General features: G+C 41.4%; 1 protein-coding gene across 6 annotated transcripts in view; it reads right to left on the bottom strand.

Annotated features, from left to right (window-relative positions):
• The window catches only part of FMNL2 (formin like 2), a 268,459-nt gene extending 261,846 nt beyond the window's left edge, over positions 1-6,613 (bottom strand). For 4 of the 6 annotated variants that reach the window (XM_025205197.1, XM_025205195.1, XM_025205196.1 and 1 more), the window contains exon 1: positions 4,241-4,346. The gene's annotated coding sequence lies outside the window, so the exon portion shown is untranslated. Of the gene's footprint in view, positions 1-4,240; positions 4,347-6,597 lie in introns of those variants that run through there. The other 2 variants (XR_003094270.1, XR_003094271.1) reach the window with 2 other exon arrangements.
• Positions 6,614-20,537: the final 13,924 nt, after the last annotated feature.

Below are 20,537 nucleotides of genomic sequence, written 5' to 3'. Positions count from 1 at the left end.
CTCTTCCTGGATGGAGTGGTAAAGCAGCCAGAGGCCAATATGTAGGCAAGAAAGCCAGTCAGTGAAAATGTAAATTGAGGTGGTCAGCAGGAGCGGGGTGGGGGGGAAATGAATGTATCTGTAGTCAAACGATGAGACAGGAGGGTGGTGGGGGGAAGGAAATGACAATAGCTGGTAAAAAGTGGAGGGTTTACCTGGGGAGTCAGCTGTTAGGCAGGTTATAATGTGTCATAAATCCAATGTCTATATTGAGTTCATGATTTTTTTAATCCAGTAGATTGATAAAGTGGAGTTCATAGGCTCACCTGTGAAAGGTTTTTGGGGTTTTTTTACATCCCTTTGAGGATTAGAGCTGAGAGATTGCAGAGGAAATGGTTTTCTTGTGAGAAATGTGCCCCCACACCGAATTGGCTCTTCTCGTCTCTGGTAGATTTCCGGTGTGCGCTCATTGGGGCGCGCCGCAGTTGTCTGGTTTCTCGGTGGAACGTCAGTGGGAGCTCAGGGGCCCCCGGACTTGGAAAGATCACCCTGAGTTATTTTTAGCCAGCAGACTGTTATGCAGTAATGAAGATACACATTACTCAAGAAAAAGGACCAAATATTCCCTTCTGAAATGCATGAGGGTTAATAGGAGTTGCATACACAGCTTGAGGTCAGAATCTGGCCAAAATCTCCTTACATATATATCTGTCTCTTGGGTATAATCTAATCTAGTTCATTTTAACAATTTCTAATGTGCTGATTATCATGCTAAATTGGGGTCCTGGAGTAAGGGATGCGATTCCCTCTTCCTGTGAAGATGGTGATAATGATGATATACTTATGTCTCTAAACAAGGGAACTTGCACACACTTACAACATACACAACCAAAGACAGCTTACCAGGAAGAAGACAAGCAAAAATGTATGAGAGAAACAAAAAAGAAAAGAAAAAAAAAACACCCCACAAAGCAGCTCAAACCCAGGATGCTGGTACGGCAAGCCAAACAATAATAGTAGCTCATATGTCAAAATTATTATTTTTAAACTTGTGAAGTTACTGTTTATAGCTTCTAAAGGGAAAAGGCAGGTGTGCCTACTGATGGGACAGCACAAGGTCAGCTGAGCTGGGTAAAACAGTTAGCAAGATACCAGTAATCAAGTTCAAGGGCTTTATCAGTGTTTTAGCTACAAGGTCTTTACAATACAGTAGCCAACTCCCTGTTTTTCATCTGAATCATTTGTGAGAGGATATCTACAGCAATAAACAGCAAGTACTGCCAATTCATCAAACCTTACAAACAGTCTCCTGAGAAGTTATCAGCTTTCCCTCTCAGTACCTTTACCCAGGATAACAATGCATACAGTTGCTGAGCTAAGTCTCATCACATTTTATAACCAGGAAGAGTTCTTGAACCACTTTCAAAATGAGTGGGCTCAAAGGGGTTTTACCTCCCTATTACAGAAGGAGCTCTTCAAAAAGAGCTCTTGTTGAATATAATAAACTTTTCGTTGAATATTAGGTGTAATAGCAGTGGTTATGTACTGTAAACCCACTCTCACAAGGTTAAAAGAGACTTAAAATGATTTCTTAAAATTAGTTTTGCACCTTTTTTGCTTTTTATGTTTTTATTTTTTTAATTGTCAGCCATTTGCAGTTTATTAAAGAAGATTGTTTTCTACTGCAAAAATAACAGGGATGTTCTAGTCTATTCTATTCTAGCACTGGACACATTGCCATTTTATCTGAGTGTCCATGTTGAGTCTGATTTTAGAAGTGATTTTTTAGGTGCTTCACAGATGTTTATTATTAGCTTTCACTCCTTAATGATTGGGTGGAGGATACACAGTTAACAAAGACCTCTCAGATCAAGTGGTGTAGGTGCAGAGGTATACGGTTGACAGCCCAGAAGTTGCAAGTTCAAGGCCACAGCAGAAGTGCTCATGCTGCAGCCTGTCAGAGTCCAACAGAACTGTGAATTCTGCTAAATACCTTGTCACACAAGGACACGACAAACAAAGGAAGGTCTTCAGTCACCATAAAGTTTTCCAGGACACACAAGACCAAACTATCTAATATTAAAGAACAGGCAGATGAAATTAAGTCTATCTTGATAAAAAACTGTTTGGGTCTTCCCAAAGCTGTAAGGAAGTATACAAGGTTCATTTTTTTACTTACAATTTTCTCTCATACAAAATGTGTCTATTAAAGTCATATTAAAATGTCATATTAATGTCAGTCCCATGCAAAATTCCTCTTAATGTCCAAGGGAGTTATATACATGGGTTAAGAGAGTATATAGCCTATTGTATACACTTGTTTTATTATTTTATATCTGTTATTGGGTTTCCAATTGGTTGTGTTGCAGCTAAGTTCCTAAAGAGGAACTTTTAAACCAGTGTTTCTCAACCCATGGGTTGTGACTCAAAAGTGGGTCCCAAGAATATATGAAAGGGTCATGAACTAACTTTAAAAATAGATCAATAAACTTTAAAAATGGATTCTCCTTTAAAGAAGAAAAATGTGGGAAACTGTGGCTGAGTTCCAGCTGCCAGGGGGCTGCTTGGGGCCCACCATGCCCCCCCCCACACAGGGAGCTGGGGTCTGGGGGTGGGAGGCAGCAGGTCAGAGTGAGGTGCACTGGGTCAGACCAGCCATTGATGCTTACAAATGATACAAAAAAGGTTGAGAACCACTGTTTTAAACAATTGCTGCCTCAGTAACGTGGGTGGAAATCCATGTTCCTCAATTTATCATGTGAAGATCCAGAGCGTGGCCTCTGACAGACTGACTAGGGTGGAGTCACAGCAGCATCTTAGCACGTGGATGCAGTATCATCATGAGGAGGGAGCATGCCAGTTCTCCTGCCCTATTCTACTAAGCCAAATGGTTCCTGTTCATCAGACTTGCTGATCAAGGTTCCCTCTGTAACACAGCTTGGGAGAACTCACCCCATATAAAGTCTTACACAGTTTCTCTTATAATAAAGTAAGAGCATAAAAACAGTTAACGGTGCTTGTGATTGGAGTCCTCCATCAACTGCAAACAAGGCCCACCCTGATGCTTGCTCTCTGTGTGCGCGCATTTTAGATAGTTCTGAGCCTTCTTTTTGGGGGATAACGTGCAAACCACACAGATATCCATTATCTAGCATACCGAGCAAGGACCTGCAAGTCAGGGGACTTGCATTATCATCATTATTCTACAAACTCACCACGTGCATCAGACAATGCACGTGCAGGTTACAGCTGTCACTCACGCACCTAGTTATGTAAACATGAACATGTACAGATTTTAAAAGGTCATTTTCAGGGGCGACACATAGTGGGCACACGCGGGTGCACATGCACCCCCTGAGCATGCTGGTGCAGCCCCTGCAAAAAGGCGCCGCCCCGTTGCCAACACCGCCAGTGGCGTCTGCAGGCAGTCAGCAATCCCCGCTGGTCACAGCCAACACTGGCGGCGGTGCCTGTGGGTGGTACCCATGGTCGGCACTTGCTACCCATGCGTGCCGCACCTCCCCCCCCCAGCAGCACAGCGCCAGTGGTGCCTGCAGGAGCTCCCCACTCACTCCCACCGCTGCCAGCCCCCCCAGATGCCGGGGGCACGTGCCGTTCATGGTAAATTTAAGCCAGGATAAGCCTGCAGGCCTGACTCCCTAAACAACTCTTCCATCTGATTACCGAGCTTAACAACTGTTTAATCTTCTCTTTTCTCATGAATATATTTAACACCCCATGTATAAACAGTGAAAACATCCATTCAATATCTACCCTAGATATTCCAGCTTTTCATAAGAGATTTTTCTTTTTCAATAATAAATAATGGAAGCATATTTCCTCATTGCTTAGTGTTACCCTCTATATTTCACTGGATCATCTCTATCAGTGACCACAATTCTCACTGGCCCGTCACCAACAATAATAGCAAGTAACTTGTTGTGGGCAACATCACGCTGAACCTGTCAACCTCAAGTTAAACTTTTTAATTTCCTATGGCAATGAGCAATACCGTAGGGTCTTGCCAGAAATGTGTTGCCTGTGTGCTGTGGATTGGAGACCAGCAGCCTACCTATCAATGAAGAAACTTGTCTTTCCTATACCAAAACAAAAGCCAAACTAATTTCCAAGTCAGAATGCTGACTCTGCAGCAGGAAGCAGTAAGGCTCTCCCCGCAACTTCCCCTCAACATCTATTTTCTGAAACAAGAATCATCGTAGTGTTAGTGCTGCTTTTACCCTTCCAGCAAAAGGATCCTCACCTACAGCTGAGGTGGCATCTCATCATTCAGGATCTGTTTCCCAAAAAAATTGACTTCCAGGGAAACAGTCTACTATGTACTGCAGGTGAACAGCCTTCTCTTCCACCTGAATGGGATGCAAAGGACAATAAGCTTTGATTGAGGCCTCACATTTAAAGCACAACCTTTTTTCTAATGCATATATGTAATGTTTGAAATGCTGAAACACAACAAAACTAGAAAGAAAAAATACAGGAAACACAAACACAGAAAACATTAAAATACAATTTAAAAAAAGGAAAAGGGGATTGGGGGGGAAGAGGGGGAAGAACCTTAAAATGTCCAAAAATAAATCATGCCATTCAAGCATAGACATCTGCTACTGCTCCTTTTTTCAGCCACCATGCTGTTGAGATATACAAGTAACAGGTTTTCACATAAAAACCTGCAAGGAGCTACAAAGATGATTTCAAACAGCTGTGTGCAGACTGCCAGCCCCCGGTTTACAGCTCTACTCAAAGAGAGAGAAGTTTATCTTCTCTGTGTGTCCAATGAATAAACATTTATTTATCTGGGCAGGCTGTGAAGATTTTCATTTCATTTCCCACTGATTAGAACAAATGCTTGGAAGCTGAGTATCCCTGTTTCTACTCCTACTCTGCCATTCACTTACTCTGTGACTTTGGGCAACTTGAAAATCAGTTATTATTTTGATCTGTCTATCTATAAAGCAGACATCTATTTATCTCTCTCTCAGGGGCACTGTGAAGTTTGGAAAATGTTTCCACTGCAATAAATGTGCAAACGTATCCCTTTGATTACAAACATTTCAACATGCACTGTTAAAATGACAATCACTGAACTGTTTAATACGCTGAGTTTTCTGCAAAACAAATGTCAGAAAGATTCCTCATTCCAAGTCACCCATAATGATGAAAAGAGGAATAAAACTTATTACAGAATTTCCTGGCTCAGTCCAGGGTGCACTGCTCTATTTATCAGTATGTCAAGGTTACTAATTTGACTAGCCTAGAGACTCTTAACCTTGGACCACCGGACACCTTACATAGAGGTAATATGGTGCCAAAGATCTTTAAGAATCACGAGTAAACATGTATGAATACCTTTAGCTGTACTTATGCCACAATGCTCACAAGTTTAACTAAGATACTGGCTAGGATTTCAGGAGCATTCAGAGGGTTTCACATGTCAATGTTATCACTGGCTTTCCAGTAAAATTCTGTTTTCCTTACTTCATCTTGATTCTTGTATTAGCAAGCCTATATATGATGACAGGTGGGAACCCAATTCTCTTTATCTGAGGTGGAGTTGCACCATTAGGCTTTTTCTTTTGAGAAAAGCAGCAAACATCATGTTTAGGGAGTGTATGTATCTGAGAGCATAAACATGGATTTATGCTGCAACATCAAATTTCAATTCAGCCACACTAAGTTAAATATGTGATGGTTAATTCAATTGATTGTCTGTATTTACAATGTTCACAGAGCTAACCAGAAAACTCTTTGAAGCATTCCCAAACGCACTAAATTATTGGAAATGTTTTAACTTTTCCAGAAGTTATGCCAAACTTGGTCTCCATTGTTTTACAGAGACTTTCGATAACTGCACCACTTACTTCTTCCCTAATCTTTTCGTTCAAAACCAACAGAGGTATACGTGATTCACTTGCTCTCCATACAAGATGAAAAGAAGAAAAAAAGGGAGTCGGAAGATGAACATGCCAGAACATTAGTTAGGGTAAATGAACAACTATAATTTCTGAACTAAACAATTTGTTCCTTCATTTTAATTGCCAGCTTTTGAAAAAAGTTTAGAAAGTTTGCCAATTTACCCAACCCCTTATTCTTTGCTTTTGACTTGAAATTTACAGTTGTTTCACAGACAAACAACAGATGTATGATCTATATTCTTTCCCAAGTCCTTTTTACAGTAAAGTGACTTACGGCCAGGGAGCACATATATTTAAATACTAATTCTTCCATTTTAAAATCTCCCACAACTATAGATTTCCAGTTGTGTTTGGCAGCTAAGAGGCTTACCCTGCTCCCTTGTCAGTCCCAGAAGTGGAGACAGGAACTTCACTATTCCCCCGGCACCTGGATGGGAGAAAGCAGCTGGGGCTGCCAGTAAGGGCTAGAAAATGCCAGAAGTCATTTTGACAGTTCCTTTCTGCTGCATGCATAGTAATCTCCTCCACTCCCAGCCATACATGTTTCCCACCTGCAGTGCAGACAGCCCAGCTCCTTTTGTTACATGCAGCATGAGAAGCCCCTCCACTCTCGGCCATGCATGTTGCCAACCTGCAGAGTTGCATGCAGTGCGACCAGCTCCTCCACTCCCAGCCACACGTTTCCCACCTGCAAAGTTACATGCAATGTGAGCAATCCCCTCCACTCCACGCCTGCAGCATGAGCAGCCTGGCCTCTTCCCCTACGATGAGTCGGGGGCAGGAAGCAGAAGCTGGAAGAGAGAAGGGGGCCCTGAGAATCTGGCTGCTGTAGCAAAAGCAACAGTGCAGGGACAGGAAACTGGGTGGGAGCCCATGGGCAACATGCTAGCCCTCCGGGAGCCCCACACAGCCCATGGACTGCCAGTTGGACAGCCCTGGGTTAGAGACCATTGTCCAAATTTTTCAGTCCAAGAGAAACATCAATTCTAAAATGCCCAGGACTCGCAGTCAATACAGCCCTATGCATTGAAAGGGCAACTGAAAGCACCTGGAAGCTCCCTCCTAAAGAGTCCACCATTGTGTATGTAATTGAGCACACGGCTCATGCAGTGCAGAGCTAACAAGGCAGGTTCCTAATGCCCCTCCTCGCAACCCCTGGAAGGGAAGGGAAAGGCAAGGAATACAGTAATGGAACCACCAGAGCTACTCTCCCTCCCCTGCAAATGCAGCAGGTGGCCAAACAGGGGAGCTGTTTGAGGAGCTTCTGGAGAGCAAATATTCTGCACCCTCCAGGCTCGTACCATAGCAATTTCTGGGCTGCATGGCAAGCAGTGGGAGGCAGCTGGTGAACAGATGCCCCTTATTACCTCCTATAGTGATCCACACTTCAGTTTAGAAATCACAGTCTATGGTTCCAGTCTAAAATCAGATACTCATTTTCATCTTAATACAGTTGGCTCTCAGAGAGCCTAGAGGTCCTCATGTTGCAAACCACTGCTCTAAAGCCCATTCATGTCTCATACAATATGGCTATTATGTTGCTTTATCAAAATTCTCCTGAAACATACATTTAAGAAAACACATTTACAGAAGACAAGCACCTATTTTCTTAGAGAACCAAAGGAAAATTCACAAGGAACATACATCTAATTTCAGTGGAATTTAAATGAAACAGACTGTGATCAGATTATTCATAATAAAGAGCCCTTTATGTAATGAAGCATTTCAGAAAGCAGTAAGGCACTGGTTTATGTGTAGCTGAGTTGTATAATGTTTGGGACAATTAAATGTATACATAGTCATATCTATATATATTTATGCATATAATATTCTGCACCCTAAATTGATGTAAAAGGCCCTTTTAAAGGAAATGATCAAATGATAAAGAACAAAATAATTAGTGCAGTCAAAACGATATTCTGTTAGCACATGATGTAGTTACCATTCTTCCACAGCTCTCACAGCTAAGATCTCCTAGCAGAAGTAATGCTCTCTGTTTAAGACTGCAATATTTTTCAGTTACCGTGCTATGTACATGAAGAGCTCAGCTGTGCAGTTCCTTCTGAAGCAAACACCCTTCTTGCATTGATATTCACAAGCTAAACCCTGCTCATTTTCCTGTATTGTGCCAGTGAGATGATAATGACTACCTGCATAATTAAAGGGAACAAAATTTGACCCAAGGGGATTTATTATTTTTTGAATTATTTGTTTGGCAATAGTACCCAAGCATCAATCAGGAATGAGCTGTCCTTGGACTTAGCCCTGAATTTTTACCTGAATGTCAAAATCAGGCCCTCAGGTCTGACAGTGCTTGAAGTTCCCCGTGTATTGTATTGACCAATTTATTTTATTTCTACTATATTGCATACCTTGCCAGGCTCTTAGAACTTGGTATAGATTCTATTTACATACACACACGTATATTACATATCAAAATTAATTTCTTACTCCTAAATCAAATTCCCAAATGGACATTGCCAAAGAAACAAACAAAGAAGAAAGAAAATAATAATCCAAGTCACTTTGTCTAAAATGTGACAAATCATGGCAGAAATCCTGCTATGACAGCTGCTCTACAATGGCTGGAATCATGCCTTTAAATACATTTCTTTCAGAAAGAAATGTACAGTTTTGCTACGCAGCTTTAATTTTCCACAGATCAATAACAATTATATTTTCCAAAAGTGTCAAAATGCTGCCTGATATTGTCCTTAAACCAAATCTCTAACATGCTACATAGGTGTATTTAAAAGAATACACTGACAATCATAGAAGTATATTCAAAACATTTGTACTTTCTATGCTACATCTGAAGAACATGAGAGAAAATATTATTTCCCTTTCCTTTTTCAGCACAATCACTTTCTCATTTGACAGCACTTTGGTCCTGATCTAGCAAAGTGCTTACGCATGTGCTTAATTTGACTTCAGTGGGACTACACAGATGCGTAAACATGTAGTTAAGTGCTCTGCTGGCTCAGGATGTTGCACATGGCTAATTTCACTGTTTTGACGAGAATTATTTTCAGTTCCTAGCTCATTCAAGGACATGATGATAGCTCATGGGCATGGTCTTCCACAAACTCCTCAAGAGAAAACTAAGTAACAACCAAAACTGAAAAACTGAAATTGAAACTTAAGAGGCAACAGAGAAGGGGCATGGGGAGAAGACAGATGACTGCAAGTGCATACAGTGATATTTTCAGAACAATCCACTGTTCGTTGCTGAAAAAGGATCCTTATAAATATAAGCAGAAGAGCCAAAAATACTGTATAGTATTTCTAAGGAAGTTACTTAAAAGATGCCCTACTGAAAACTTGATTGCAATCAATTAACAAAAATAAGTTGACACTGTCTCAAATACCTGAAGCTCCCTGCTTAGTTGCAAGCTGGACTGTTCATTAACATTCATTCACTACAGCCATCTCTGCACCATTAATATTCAAGAGTGCTACTAGCCACTGCTACTAACCCTTATGGGGGTGTCAGTAGCTGCTAACAGCATCCTGGCTTGTCTGCAGCCTAAATGCAGAGATTAATTTTCCCTTCACATCACAAGTCATTGTTAGAAACCAGTTTTGGAAAGGAGCCATCTCATATTTTAGCCATTTCAGCAAAAAATCTGTTACAGTACTAGTGGGCTACTAAATCCACAATGCTAGCACCTACTTGTCCTTCATGCTCAGGAAGCTGCTGCTGCTGCTGTAAAGCAATTGTTAAACAATACAAACAAATTAACAGTGACGTTGGATAAGCAAACATCTCTTACTGCTGAAGTCAATCATAGCAATTCCTAGTTAGAGCATGAGTAAGATACCCTATTCAGTTTCACAGAGCTGTTCTTGAATTGCAACTAATGACAGAAGCCAACACCACTGACTAGTCTTTTCCCAAATTATTTCCCCAGTGCTGCACATCATTTAATGTTTAGGAAATATGTGGGAATCCTGAAGGTTTTGGATCATCAGTGAAGACTGGCAGTTACTGAAGACAGAGGGCCAGGCCTGCCTTTTAGTCCCTGTAACTCTGAGGACATACCTCAAAGCATGATTTGAACTAGGATTTCTTTTAAGAATACAAAGTATCAGGAAGGAGTGAACAGTTCCTTTGGGAATACACAGTTCCTTAGAATAAAACTGATACTTTGAGGTCATGGACCTGAAGCCTCTTCCTTTGAACTCAACCTCAGAGCTACTGTTGGTAGCTTCATAAGAGTGGCGAGACAGAGGTAGGTAGCATGGCATACCTCTCCTTGATGAAACTGCCAGATCTCTGCCCAGAACAGCTCCAGTGAGGTCTGAAACTAAGCAAATGCTGTCTCCAGATGTGGCTTTCTAAAATATATGGGAGAAAATATCCAACTGCACAAACAGCTTTAAAAATAGGAAAAGGTAGAGTAATAATTAGCATATATAACTGTAGCTGGCTACTTCATTTTAAGAAATATTTTAACTTATTACAGAGTATGTTGGATAATTTCAAATGTTTGCAGAGCAAAACAAAACAGTACCAAAACCTAAGTAGAATAGATTAGGAGGCATAATTAAAACCTGATTTGGGGAATTGGGATGGGTTTAGCCTAATATTTGGGGGGTTCTGAGTTTTCTTGCTATTTTTGAGAAAAATGCTTCTTTTAATCTCTGCATTTCCATACCTATTTCTGATACATAAAAGAAGAAGCTCAACATTTTTTACAATAGACTAAGAACACAATTCACTTCCAGTGGCATTAAATCAATAAATAGATATAATTCATTTGCTACATTTTAAAGACACATTTGCAAACTCCTTGTAGTTTTTTCTCCCAAATTCTTTCCCCAGTGTTGCACATTGTTTAGTATTTTGGAACAGGTCATCTTAAAGCTTTAGGGCACGGTCCTGCAAATCTTCGCTCTCTTAAGATACAGTACAAAGACCAAATCTTCTACCAACAGTCACTGACAGCAATGAGTAGGAAACTTCAGCTCTCTGGAAACATTTGCCAAATGAAGGACAGTCACCAGCTAAAAACTTCAACCCGGTAGGGGGCAGCACATAATGCAGGAAATAGCTAGACTACAAGAGAACGGTGCAGCAACAATATAAGGATGCTACACATGAAAGCGTAAGGCAGGGCACAAAGGAAAATAAGAGTACTATTTGTGGCTGCCCCCTCCAGTCATTAGAGTATGAGACAGAGAAAGCAAGGAAAGATCCTGCCAAGCCATACTTGTGTGGAATCTAAAAGTAGCCAGAAAATAACACGTGGGGCCCAATACTACAGGGTGCTGAGCCTGAAGACAGTGGGGTTCTTGGTACTCAGTTGGCATGTCTACACGCTCATTAATGCACTTTAGGTAATGCGCATTAAATCTAGTACCTCCAGGCACTTTTACACATGTTCTGGGGGCGGGGAGGAGGGAGGCCAGCACTTTAATTAAAGCGGCTCCAATAACCGCTCTAATTAAAGCACCACCACGTCTCCTGTATCAGCATCCCTGTACCTAAAAATAGCAGCAGAGTCGCTTGAACTAAAGCTCATCGAATGAGGTTTAGTGCAAGCACTCCCGATGCCATTTTGAAGCACAGGGACACTGATACATGAGACACAAGAGGCTGCTGGCGCACAGCATATGCCATGCTCCAGCAAATTTGATTGATCGAGTTTGTTCCAACATGCTGGAATTGCAGCATGTCAGAGCAGCCTCGACACTCATGTATAGTCCCCAATTGTGAAGTATGAGAAAAACGTGTATTAACCTACGTGAATTCTCATTAGTGAAAGAGCACAGATTTTTTATGACTCTTCAATGCACATAAAAATAGGCTAATGCGCATTAAAGCGCATGTGTAGACACGCCCAGTCCCTTGTAGAAGGAATTCAGAACCTTATGGGACTGGGTCTAAAATTCACTTTGGCACTTTAGTTGCCAGCTATGAACTGACTGCCCAGAGGAATTTTCCATCTATTGACTTCTCTGTGAAATTGTATGAAATATGAACTTTCATTCTTACCCAAGAGAACTTTTCCAATCTTTTCTTTAATGCCTAATGAAGGGTGTTTGTACCTGAAAGCTTGCAATTAAATATATTTTTTTGCAAAAATCTGGTTGGTCTAATAAAAGATATTATCTTTACTATAAGTCCTGATTGACTTTAGCACCAATGGGCACATACATCCAGTAAGAAAAAAGATTTCGCCCTCCCACAACTCATAGTGATTGTAAGTCTCCTATAATTTAAAATACCATTGTGCATTGTCACTTGTATGAATAACAAGCCCAATGCCATGACAAAGAAACTGAATAATGACATCTTTTAAAGGTGCAAAGTCAGTCAAAATGTTATATGCTGTCCAGTCTTGTTAATGGTGGATCTTCCATGGGAAGACAGTTGAAGTCACTGATACATGAGACCATGAATTTTCATTTCCACTATAATATTAGTGGAACAAATACCATAAAAGGAGACTCTGGACAGTTCTACAGCTGCTAAGTATTAGTAGCTGGCCTACACTGGCAATTTTGCCAACTGTCTGTATGATGGTTGTTCAGTTTAAAAAAAGAAAGCCCATGATTCTTTTTAACTACTGTCACAACCAAATTAGTGTAGTGCCCATGTCACAAGCAAGTAAAACCATTCAAAACAGTTTTTTTCTGCACTAGGTTAACTAAGGGTTAACAATAATGATAGTAACCACTTTTTTGCTGCGCATGTCAAAAAGAAATTTATTGCTGCGCCCCTAACAGAGATAAAAACTTTTGCCTTCTTTGCTTTACATAAATCATTATAACTGGTCAGAGTAAAACAGGGAGTAGCCCTAAAATAACACCCTAGCGAAACCGCTAGATAATTGGCGATTCTAATTAAATTTATGACGTGGCGAAAACCAATTGGCTATTACACAAATAAAACCCGTCTTCACTTCCGTGAAGGGGAGACCTCCGCGCACGCAACCTGGAGACCTCTGAACGTATGCGTCAAAGTAACTGACAATTTGATCACTTGCCAGTTCCCCCCCGTCTTCGACCTTATCTCAGACGTAAATCAACAACCTGCTGGCCCGACCTTCTGCCCGACCACCAAACTCTTATGCAGGCCGACCTACGACCTACGAACCTTAAGCTATAACTAACCAAGTATACCTGACCTCCATCTTTCACCACCTTGACGGCGTGAGTAAATAATCTTGCTTTGCAACCGATAAGCGTCCGCCTAATTAATTCCACTCCAAGCATCACAAGTACCCGCCTGACGGACCCTTATCTGCCCGGCTGCCCTGGGTCCCGACAACTACCAATCCTTTAGTTCAGAGGTGCATTCTGGAATGAGTCTGCCCTCCTCCACAAAGGTTCTACGTTAAGGCCCAAAGGGGGATCACAGGGCTACATCTTTTCTTTCTACCCCTTTAATAAAATGTGATTTTTTTTTTTCCCTCTCAATTTGCTCCAACTCAGGCAAGAGAAGATGTACCTTCCTAACAGCTGATGGGGGCAAAGTAAAATCAACTGTGACATAATCACTCTCCTATATTAGAAGTTTGTTAGCTCTCACTCAATGGGTGCATCTACACATACCATTAAGGCCACATGATAAACTGTTCCTAGGTGCAGCATCTGCACATGCCCCTGGGACTGCCATAGTTTGATCTGGGGTGAAGCAGCCCCCAGCTGGCAAAGAGTCCGGGAGGTGGGGGGGTCAGCCCCAAGCTCCAGTGTCAGGTGGCAGACGGTCTGGCTGGGGCACAAGGGTGCTCAAGTGTGGGGCTAAGCAGCAGGCAGCCCCTGCACTTTAGCACCCTCATGCCCCAGTCAGACCCTGTCACCGTCTACACATGTACTTCAGCTCATGTAATTACCCCACCATAGGATAGTACTGTTCCCAACAGTACTATCTTACGGCAGAGTGAATTAAATTACTGCACCCTAATACCAGCACATGAGTAGATAGTGATGCTTTATTGTGAAATCAGTCAGCTCCACAGTAAAGTACATGTGTAGATGCACCCAATGATTAGTATATTTTTCAGAGGAAACCCCTTTTTACCTCTAATAACTACAATGACCAGAAACGAATACTAGATAGGTTATCTGTAGAGATATTAGAAGAACCAAAAGAATTTGACAAGGAATTACCAAGCTTCAGCATTCAACCCCGAAAAGTGTGGCTTCACAGAATAACCCGATACCCATACATGACGGGTTGCCCTATGGTTGAATACACCAGGCATGATGTCTTGTAAGCATACTTGTCCAAAGCCTTTTTCAAGTCTTGGAACCAAGGTGGAACAGCAGTTTCTGTATTTGAAAAGGTCTGGTTATGTTTAATTAAATGCAAGAATAATTATTTGATTAATATGATATGTACTGTTATCCTCTAAGATACTAAATCTATCACCCAAGTGACTACTTAAGGGGGAAGAGTGACAGAAAGTCCTATATGCATATTTCCTGCTCAGTTTGTTATATCTGTTGTCTCTCCTCTTATACTTTTCTTATGATTAATTTGATTCAATGGTCTGTAATATATTTATATAGCACCCAGCACAATGGGGCCCCTAAGCACTACTAGAACAGAAATAAATCATCATGTGATAAAGGGATCAGGCTCCAACTTTTCTGCACCCATTAGAAATCTCCAGGTTTCTACTGGTTTCACTAGTTACGTGTGAAACCACTAATGCCCAAGCTTCTTGTTTTATTCTGAAGTTCTAATAAAAAGGATATTCTAGAAGTAATGACTTATGATATATAAATTCAGTCCTGTTAATGTTGGCATCACACAATAATCCTTTCATCTGGGTCTTTTTAGAGCAAGCCTTTCTTTCTTTCTTTCAGGCTATTTTGAGCTTACTAAAAAGCATGAGCAAGTGACACATGCAGTTTGACAGAATGGGTTCATACCTTCATCAGTAAAGCCCAATAAATTAAGGAAATTATTTGATATGGAAATATTCTACCAAGAGAAAAAATATCTGCATACACTGTATAGCAACCTACCCATTTTCGAAATCTTTCAAGTTTTCAGACACTGAAATTAATTTTAGGAATGCAAATCTCAAACATGCTAGCAGCCAAATATTCTATAGAGCATGCTTTTATTTCAGACACTCAAAAATGTATATCAGTGTCTCAGTAAATTAGGTTGAAAGAGATTTTACAGGAAACCTTACAAATGGTGCCCACTGATGTAAAAGACAGCTTGGTAAGATGTGTCACTACAGAGTTGTATTTCAATCTATTAATCTTCACTAGAAACCAGAAAGAAATTTTCTAATGATTAGCTCTATTAGACTGTTTCCCTAAGGAAAGTGATGAAAATGTCACTGCTTGAATCATTTAAGTGTGCTGTAGAGGAAACAGCCCCACATTAGCACTCATAGAGGTTGAACTAGAAAATCCAAAATTCCCCCTTAGTCCAATTTTGATAGTTCTGTTATTCTGTAAGCCTGCTTCTGACACTAATTTTAAATTAGCATATATTCATTAGATTCCTCTCAATTATTCAAATACAACTCAATCTCTTCCTGTATCAAAATCTTAACAGCAAAAGACCAAGGTTCAAATACATCCTTCACAGAAAGCTACTGACTCCCATAGCTACCATAACAATAATAAAACAGCATTTGTATCCCAGGCTTTCAAAACACCTTACAAATACCCACAATGAAATATAAATTATATCACCCACTTTATAGGTAGGGACATTGAGCACAGATAGTCTAATCTCAGAGTGAAGAAGAAAACACTGATGGGAGAAGAATTATATTTTCACAGAAGTTATTAGTAAAGTTCTCACTGCCTTCAGTGAGATCATGACTGACCCTGGATCACCCACATGGATGCAGTTTGAATTAGAACAGTGCAATTCCCAGGAAAGCTGTAATGCCAATCGCAATGGTCCACCTTCCTTTCCTCCCTGTCCCCTCTTACATATATTCACTTATTCCCAATTCTGTGGAATCATGTATAGCACGCTCATTTGTAAAAGAAACCAATATTTTGTGAGTGTCAGGAGCTGTTTGGTGTTAACTTCACTGCTGATATAGAGCTAATGATCAAATGTTGCCAATCACAGTTCATAAGACAACAATCCACTCTGCCAACTCTGTCCTTGCTGCCTCCTCCACATGGTATAAACATGCAACACAGCTGCAGGTTCAGAGCAAAACTATCCTGGCTGTAGAAGTTGCTAGAGATCCAGCTTTATCCCAAGGTCTCCAAATCCTGCACTCATTGCATTGGGTAATGGTGCTGTAGGAGAGTGCCTATAAAACATATACAGCATGCTTTGTCTGCATGCCGTTTAAGCATGATGACCAGTGGTTTCCTCCTGAAAATAAATCAGTGGTGGCTCCCAGGATTTGTAATTTGCTGAGAATGGGAGCACCAGAAAAAGCCTGGGACCATGGAAAAAGGGAAAGAAAACTTGTTGAAGAATCTACTCAAGCAGAAGCTTTCCACATGCTATACTCTTGAGTGACTGTTGTAATTACAGGGTTAAAAAAAGTAGATAGTCTCATCCATATTAGCTGTGATGTGGCCGTCAGCTTTACTGTTATCTTCCACCGGCCAACTGGGTTGTCAGCAATGATAATGTAGACAAAAGCACCATGCTGCCACTTTTCTGATATTTGTATCTTGCTTAAACTTGAGTCTGAAACTAAAGGAATCATTAATTTAGGCATCCTACTGAAAGTGCAGAATACACATCAGCACTATAGAGAGATGAAGGACAGAATACATGTCATGTTGGTTGCAGATACAGACATAAAAGTAAACTCTTTCCTCTCCCTGTTCTCTCTCTCTCTCAAAAGATGAGGCTCACTCATCCTCCTCCACATTCATTTCCCCAATTTGTTCTTTAATAATATTCAGCTAAAATCTAATATCAGAGCAATTACAATTGCCAGTGAAAGACGCAAATAAAGTGCTAAAAGATACACTGTTCAACAATTAAACTAGTGGAAACCCATTCAGCCATTCATCAGCAATGAAAATGGCAGCAAACAAAGCTGTTAAGTTACTTGTTAGTAAAACTGTTGTTAGAGGCTTCCAGGTGCTGAAGAGTTTATGGACAGTTGCTGGAGTTTATAGATGACAGTGAAAAACCTAAAACAGATAAGATTACATGAATAGATAAATACAGATGGATTGGGAGGGGCGGGGGGGACCAAATGGAGAGACTGTCGCCATGAATTCCCTTTGTCCATTTGTATCAGTGGAAGAATGTTCTACAGAGAAGGTCTGTACCACACGGATACAGAAGATCCTCCAGGCCTCTCTGTACAAGGAACAGAGAGGTGACGCAGCCAGTTCTGGCAGAAAATGCTATCCCCTGTGTTGGGCACTATCCAGCTACTCACAATGCATCTTCAGTGACATCTGTAGCAGACTGAAGGAATCTGCGTAGTGCAACTAGGCTAAGTACAGACAGTCAAAAAGCCTGAGGCTGAATCGATTCAGTTTTCACAGGATAGTCTAAGCTTCTTAGATTAAGTCAATAAGCAAGTGAATGGCCATTCACTTTTGATTGTGAAAATGCAGCCACATGCCTGCAGCATCCTACACCAGAGACTGCGCGGCAAGGGGGGGGGGGGGGGTGCTAGAGCACACTTCCCTGCTTACCTGGGGCAGACAGCTTGGGTCACAGCTAGCCCACCCACCCTGCGAGGAAGAAGATGGGGTTGCAGGGAGATGCAAAGCAACCTGGGGTGCTAGAGGTTTGTGAGGTCACTTGAATCTGGAGGGGATCTGGCCCAAAAGTTCAATAAACAGATTTAACCTAAATCAGGCAAGTCTGATACATCCGTTTCTCTTAAACCAGTTTCAGCCACTTTGAAAGTGGTTTATGTGCACTGAACTTCTGGTGTGTTACAAATCTGAACTGGTCACTTATACTACTTTGTGTGTAATTTCTGTCCTTAGCCTGTGTTGAAATCTGGAATCTCTCATGTAATTCACCATCTTCTTTAATATACGTTTCTCAAGACATAGAGAACAAGGTTAACCACGGAGGCAGTAGAATGGCTTTATGTATCTGAAGTGCGTAAACTACTTTGTGGGTGACCCCTCCCCAAAAAATATGGTTGTTGGAAAGTCAGTAAATGCAAACTGACACACTTTTGTCCAATATATATTTACATCTGCCATTGCTACTCCATCTGAGGAAGGGACCACATGACTGAGGGGGGAGGGGTTGGGAAGGAACATTTCAATGGGAAATAATGAAAAGAACAGTTACTGTCAAGATACTTCTACTAAAAATGTGACCATCTTATGCCTCTGACCATGAGTACACACATACACACGTGTGTGGCCTGCTGTTTTTCCATTTCTATGACTCTGCGCTCACATCAGGACAGAAAAGCAAACTGCAAAGAATGATTTCTTGTACCCAAGTAGGATTCTTGTATGTGTCACACCACTACCTGCCCCTAAGAAGAGATCAGTGTGGTGGTGTTGTAGACATGCACGTAGCTGGAACTGCACTGAATTGTGTTCACTGACATTTGCTTCGCTGTTTTTGACACTGCATTCATGTTAAAAAAGTACACTGCAATTATCAGCAAATCCTTATAGGATTTCAGTGGGACTTTGGATGCGCAGAGAGTGCTAGCCTAATTCCTTAATATAACTTAAAGAAGGTCGGATTTAGACTCAAAACCTTACAGTGTCTTCTTTTTCCTATAACCATTTCTCTGGTTAAATCTTTTGTCTGTATATTCTCAACCCATCATTTCTGTCTCATTCATCCTACAGCTGTGACTATCGATGGGCTATCAAAGGTCTAATGATCTCCCCTGCTGGGTACAGATTGAAACACTCTCGTAACAACCCATGAAGGGTGGAGGGGCAGAAATGGGTCACATGAGGGCCTCTCTTTCTCAACTGGTCAACCTGATTCCTGAGGGTTGTGCTGAATCCCAGTCTTTACTAAGTCCAATTTCAGACAAGGTCAAAGGCAATGTTTTTTGTTGTTTCCCATTAGCCCCTTAAAATCTGGGCACAGCCCTGCAGCCCTGAGACTATTCCCATGCATCCGAGAACATAGCGTCTGTCTGCCACTCCTATTTATTAAAGCTGCAAAAACTTGTCCTTTGACCCTTACTCTCTCTCTCTTCAGTCCAGCTGCTGAAAACATACAGCACCTGCTCCTATTAAAGTAAGCAGCAGAACTACCTTTCACTTTAGCAGGCTCATAATTTCTTGTACTACTCAGGCAGACAACGTTTTTTCAGGTGCCTATCTCCTTAGACCAACACAGCTACAACCTACACCCCTTTCACATATATGACATTCCCACACAATCTGCTTATTCCTTTTACACATTTATTCTCACATTGGTCATAATTCAAATGCAATTTGTTTTCTTCTGCAGATCACTGGCAAATTAATTCAAACTTATTGCTTTAGATACTTTTATATACAATAGGCTAGATTAGGATCTCAACTATACAATGTACACCACTGTACTCCTATGCTCTTAGGAGTTTGCTAAAGTTACTCCTGATTTGCACCAACAAAAGTAAGATCTGAATAGAGGTTCCTAAACATGTTTGATAATCTTGACATTGTACCATGTGGTACATCAGTAGGGGTGCCCAGTTGAATAGGCTTATTCTTTTCTTAGACATGATAAGCTGATTGAGTCTAACCAGAATTAATCTAAATGCATCTCAGTTTGAGCCCAAGAACGCCTCCCTCAATGCCAGAAGGTACCTCACAGCCCTAGAGTATTATTCTAACAGTTCATAGTCTAATAATTGCTGCTAGGCACCAATTTAACATGAGGTTACAACAACCTCCGGACAGGGGATATATTTTTCCTTGTATTCATTCTTCAAGCCTGCATGTTAGGAGATCTTGACAGCATGCAAGAAAATCTTGCTCAAAAATACGAATTGCACAGAGCGGCCCATAAAAAATGTGAAAAACCATGCCATAAGCATGCTATATAATGTCAGCGGCAAACTGCTCTTTCCACAGATGTCCTAGAAATCTGATTGCTGATAACGAGTCATTTGTGTTAGTCAGGTAAAGAGAAAAGCCAGAAAAGTAAGACACAACTGACCCTGCACACACCACGAAATCGAGATACATCTGGATGCACATCTGTGCCTGTACACATGTGCAACCTATGGAGGACCTGAGGTTTTTTTCCCCATTTTGTTTTATTTCAGCTCACTGTTAGTCTGGCGGGGCTCCTGACCCGCACCGGGCAGGCTGCGCTTTCTACAAACTGCAAAACCTCCCAGCCAAGCCTCTCTCAACCTGCAGCCACGTGTAGACACACGCCCACTGCGCACTGCACAGTCAGTCTGTTAATGTTTAGACTCATTCAGAAAAAGAGAAAGAAAGAAAAAAAAAACCCGCCCACGTGTTTCTTCCCGGGCCGGGTTCATAGGAGCAAACACTCCAGGCTCCTAGTGACTAGGCGATCATTAAAGATTAATCTAAAACCCAAGCTTTATGACGGAGAAATCTCTAAGCCGCGAGGAACAGCTCGGGTGAACAATTCCGTTTGTCTTACGACCGCCAGGACCAGGGACAAGCTGCCCCCGCGCCACCTCCCGGGCGCGGGGCGAGCGGGCGGTGCCAGCACCCGCGGGCGCCGGGGGGAGGCCGAGGCGGCCGCGCTGCTCC

Source organism: Alligator sinensis, unplaced genomic scaffold, assembly GCF_000455745.1.
Source record: "Alligator sinensis unplaced genomic scaffold, ASM45574v1 scaffold61_2, whole genome shotgun sequence".
In the NCBI taxonomy this organism is placed as follows: domain Eukaryota; kingdom Metazoa; phylum Chordata; order Crocodylia; family Alligatoridae; genus Alligator; species Alligator sinensis.
Note: the sequence above shows the minus strand (reverse complement) of the source record. Positions and strands in the feature narration are given on the sequence as shown.